Raw genomic sequence first — 5,854 nt, 5'->3', positions numbered from 1 at the left:
TATACCATGCAAGGTGATGGAGAAGATTGTGAGAAAAAACCTAGTAACACATCTGGAGAGAAGAGACTTCGTGACAACCCATCAACATGGGTTCAGGGAGGGTAAATCTTGCCTTACAGGCTTGATAGAATTCTATGATCAGGTGACAAAGATTAAGCAAGAAAGAGAAGGATGGGCGGACTGCATTTTTTTGGACTGTCGGAAAGCCTTTGACACAGTACCCCATAAAAGGTTGATGCATAAGCTGTAGAAACAGGCAGGAGTAACTGGTAGGGCGCGCCAGTGGATAAGGGAGTAAGCAATAGGAAGCAATAGGAAGCAGAGAGTTATAGTGAGGGGTGAGACCTCAGAATGGCGTGAAGTCACCAGTGGAGTCCCACAGGGCTCTGTGCTTGGACCTATCCTGTTTCTGATATACGTAAATGATCTCCCAGAGGGTATAGACTCATTCCTCTCAATGTTTGCTGACGACGCCAAAATTATGAGAAGGATTAAGACAGAGGAGGACAGCTTGAGGCTTCAAGAAGACCTGGACAAGCTGCAGGAATGGTCGAACAAATGGATGTTAGAGTTTAACCCAAGCAAATGTAATGTAATGAAGATAGGGGTAGGAAGCAGGAGACCAGATACAAGGTATCACTTGGGAGATGAAATACTTCAAGAGTCAGAGAGAGAGAAAGACCTGGGGGGTTGATATCACGCCAGACCTGTTCCCTGAAGCTCATATCAAGAGGATAACATCAGCAGCATATGCCAGGTTGGCTAACATAAGAACGGCCTTTATAGAAACTTGTGTAAGGAATCTTTCAGAACATTATATACCAAATATGTTAGACCAATCCTGGAGTATGCGGCTCCAGCATGGAGTCCATATCTAGTCAAGCATAAGACTAAACTGGAAAAGGTTCAAAGGTTTGCCACCAGACTAGTACCGGAGCTGAGAGGTATGAGCTACGAGGAGAGACTACGGGAATTGAACCTCACTTCGTTGGAAGACAGAAGAGTTAGGGGGGACATGATCACCACATTCAAGATTCTCAAGGGAATCGACAGGGTTGATAAAGACATGCTATTTAACACAAGGGGCACACGCACTAGGGGACACAGGTGGAAACTGAGTGCCCAAATGAGCCACAGAGATATTAGAACTTTTTTAGTGTCAGAGTGGTTGACAAATGTAATGCATTAGGAAGCAATGTGGTGGAGGCTGACTCCATACACAGTTTCAAGTGTAGATATGATAGAGCCCAATAGGCTCAGGAGCCTGTACACCTGTTGATTGACGGTTGAGAGGCGGGACCAAAGAGCCAGAGCTCAACCCCCGCAAGTACAACTAGGCGAGTACAAATAGGTAAGTACACAAACACGCGGTCAAGAGTCACTGCATTAGACAACCAGCGGCTAGAAAAGCGGGGTCCAAGAGCTGGAGCTCGATCCTGCAGGCACAAATAGGTGAGTAGACACAGACACACACACACACGCACGCACGAGCGCGCGTGCACGCGGATATTGGCTTGTTACTCCCTATTTCCAATCTGCAACAAGTTATTCCACCAACGACGACAGTACAGTGGGAGCAGAGATGTATGTGTGCTCTGGGGGGGGGGGGAGGGGGGTGAGGGAAGGGGGGTGGAAAGGGGGACGGGTGGATGGGAAGGGAGTTAGAGAGGATGGACCTAATGGATACAGAAAGAAGAGGCATGTAATGGAAGGGTTGGCAAAACGGGATAAAGTGGATTGATAGACTAAAATGAAGGGAGTGGAAGAGAGAGGGGGGGGGGGTAATGGGGGGAATATAGGCAGAGAGAGAGAAATGGAAGGGAAGGAATGTAGACGAATAGAGTGGATATTAGAGGAATAGAATGTAGGACTACCAGGGTTTATATCTGTATTACCTTTATATGTACTCTTTCACCTTACAAAACATCTTTGTTAATTTGCAAATCACCTAACCTAACCTAACCTAACCTAACCTAACCAAACCAAACCAAACCAAACCTAACCTAACCTAACCAAACGAGACCGATGATGGTTAGATTTTTCCCACTTCACTGCTCCACACCCCACCCCCACAACCCCACCCCACCATCCCCCCTCAGCCCACCACACCACAACACCCCCTCCCCCCTCTACCCCACCACACTACCAATGACATGAGTCACATATCAGCTCACAAGAGGAGGGCCCAGCCAATCCTAAGAAGGACATTATATTGGACAAAAGTCCTCTTTACGTCAGAGCCCACAATGGCTCGGTCCAACTCCCGTCCCAGTGGAAATGTGAGGACCATGTTGCTATTTTCTTCCCCCGATGATGCAGAAGAGAAAAATGAAAGTGATAAATAAGGGAAGAATACAGTGTGCACTCGAGAGCGAGTGCACACACACACACACACACACACACACACACACACACACACACACACACACACACACACACACACACACACACACACACACACACACACACATGCACACACACACACACACACACACACACACACACACACACACACACACACACACACACATGCACACACACACACACACACACACACACACACACACACACACACACACACACACACACACACACACACACACACACACACACACACCACACACACACACACACACACACACACACACACACACACACACACACACACATATGCACACACATATGCACACACATATGCACAATCACTCATGTGATTGTGAGGTTAAGGGGCCCTCGCGGCTGAGTGGATAGCGCTCGGGGGTCGTACTCCTAATAGCCCGGGTTAGATTTCCGACGGAGGGGGAAAGAAATGGGCAGAGTTTCTTTCACCTTGATGCATCTATTCACCTAATAGTAAATAGGTACCTGGTAGTTAGACAGCTTCTATGGGCTGCTTCCTGGGGGTTGTGTGTTAGAGAGAAATATGCGTAGTAGATATAATAGAAGAAAAATAGATTGGTTAGAAAGGCGGGATCCAAGAGCTAATAGCTCGATTCTGCAAACACAAATAGTAAATACACACACACAAGTCCACTAAGTAAGTGGACTTGGGGGGGGGGGTAAGTCCACTACGGCTCACCATAGCCCGTGCTACTTGGAACTTGTTCCGAGTAGCTGAATCTATATAACAACAGTCCTCAAGGGTCTTCACATGGCAGAGGTTCAGACTCCATGACCACTCTTACACACTGAGAGGAAGTAGTCCATTCCCTCAGACAGATCATTTACATATGCAGACGATGAGTCCCAGTAGCGTGGCTGAAGATGTGATGACCAGACCACTCACCAGAAAATAAGAAACGGCAACGTTTCACTCCGTCCTGGATCAAGCCGTGTAGTGGAAAGAGAGTGGAAGATGTGTGTGGTTTGGTGATCATCATTTACATATATCAGAAACAAGACCGGTCCTAGTTTCCCACCTTGTGGGACTCCATCAGTAACGTCTCACCACTCTGAGATATTTCCTCTCACCGTCACTGTTCCTCTCTTACTTAGATACTCTTATCATCTGAAGCACTTTCCGTAGCACTTGTGCCTGCTTCTCCAAGTTGTGTTATAGTCTGTTGTTGGGTACTATGTCTTGTCTTATTTCAATAACGATTGTGGGGGTTAGATTTACCATGTGTGAACCCATGGTGGTGGTGGGATATAAGCTCCCATGTTTCCAGATGTGTTACCAGCCTCTTTCTCACCTTAGTGTCCACTGCCTTGCAGGGTATGCTAGTTTGGTGGCTCTTTTAAAGGACTTCAAGCATCAATAGTAAGATTATCTCCGGTCCAACAGCCTTACTCATGTCCAACTCCAGCAAGTAATTTCCCTTATAGTATTGTGAAGATTCCCAGGAACCTCTTGTTGAATTCCTCACAGCATATCCTTGTCATTCTCTCTAAACGTTTCTTCTCTTATCCTTAATTCTATGACTTGTTCCTCAACTGTTGTTTTCCTCCTGATACAGCTGAGAAACAGGATGAGTTGGGATTTTTGCTTTATCTGGTAAGTCGTCCTCAAAGTGTCTCATTCTGAGGAACTCATTCCTGGCCCTCTGGTATTAACCTGGACTCTGTTGTTGCTGTAGTTCCTGCAGGCCCTCTTAGTTAATCTGCACCCTTATGTGCAAGTCTCTACTAGAGTAACTAAACCATGGCCACTAGGTGTCTAACATTCCTTGGCTAACAACACGTAGTGAGTTAACTGTATGCGAAGAGCATCACGCAGTCAGGCAGCCAATAGGAAGCAGGCTGTTGGTGGCCAGCAATTGAGGCTTCCCTACAATCTCGGTCCGCTGACTTTCGCGTTGCTCCTGGGTGGTGTGATTCATACGTGACCTGTGATTCAAACGTGACTTGTTGACTATTTTGGGAGTTCTACTCCCACAGACTAACCTGGACCAGCCTTCCGTCGTTATATCCTAGTCTAGAGAAAGCTGCTTGTTTCTCTGTAGCCATTAAACTACCTTACCTTGAGGTGCTTCCGGGGCTTAGCGTCCCCGCGGTCCGGTCGTCGACCAGGCCTCCTGGTTGCTGGACTGATCAACCCCCATTTACTAAAACTAAACCCCACTGGAAACTTTTCAAGTTTCCCCCTTCGAAGCTTCCGGTACTGTTCCAGCGGCATTTGTTGTATTTGGAGCTTGAAGAGCCATAGAATCTGGTGTTTTCACTGTAATTTCTAATGTTCCTTGTGACACCTCGACTTTTTATTGGAGTTATTTTACACTTCCTACGATATCTTCCAGTCAACATCACAAGCAGCACCAGCAGCCTTCCCGCCAAACACACACCGAAACTACGACGTTGGTACAACGTTCGAACAAGTTTTAACACCTAACTAGTTACAACAACCAATATAGCAAGTTGTAACAACGTTCTAATACGTCATAAACACGTTAAGCCAAGATGTAACAACTTTATTACAAGTTGTAACAAGCGGAAAATAGAGACAGTTTCGGTTTGTGTTTCCAGGGTTCCCTATGAGAAGGTTGATTGACATCACTCCTCGGTTAAAGTGTGCCAAGTGCCTGAGGGTCTAACTGTATTATGGGACCTCTTTATCATGACAAGAGTGGGACTGTTCAGAAGGTCTGCTTAGTCTTTACCTTATGGCTCACGCTATGCAAGTATTGAAGTGGGGCCCGTGGAAGGTGGGGTTCTTGGCTCTCGTGAAGTTGTTGATCTGTTTGCCTCAGTGATCAGCACTGATCTACTGTTGTTTACAGTGTTTGGTGGTGTGCATTCAGGTCTTCTGTTAATATTGTAGGTAGGTTTACAATTATGTTTAGTAGGATGGAAGGGGAGGGTAGACAATTGGACCTAGGATGCAGATAGCCATTGCAGCTAATAGCTCACCACACCTGTAAATTGTTCTGATAGAGACTGTTGAGGGCTACTTTTTAAATCACTTGTAATATTAAAAAAAAAACTGTTGACATATATATATTATATTCCATAACGAGCTTCACAAGATTCTTATCTGATAAGCTAAATATAGGGATCACTTCCAGAGCTAATTATGTGCCTCTGTAACCTTTTATACTAGCGACCAGGGAATAGATATGGGATGCATACTAAGTGAACATACTACTTAGAAAGATGATATCAAGGGAGGGGGGGGATGGATGATAGCAAACTACACGTGCAAGCAATTGTTGGTGTCCTTACAGCGTTACATGTTGCATTACATGATTACGTTGCCCCTGATGAAGTTGTGGTCTGTGGCTTGCTGTTAGTTTGTGGTAGTAACGTTGTCTGGCCCCGTGTTCCCTGAGGGACGACGGACACGGTTGGGGAGGGCCGGGGACGGGGCACGGGGAAGCTAAGTAAGGTCTAGTGTTGCATTGTGTCTCGGTGGCTGCAA

Source organism: Procambarus clarkii, chromosome 24 (genome assembly GCF_040958095.1).
Source record: "Procambarus clarkii isolate CNS0578487 chromosome 24, FALCON_Pclarkii_2.0, whole genome shotgun sequence".
In the NCBI taxonomy this organism is placed as follows: Eukaryota; Metazoa; Arthropoda; class Malacostraca; order Decapoda; family Cambaridae; genus Procambarus; species Procambarus clarkii.
The sequence above is the reverse complement of the archived record's forward strand: the minus strand, read 5'-3'. Positions refer to the sequence as shown.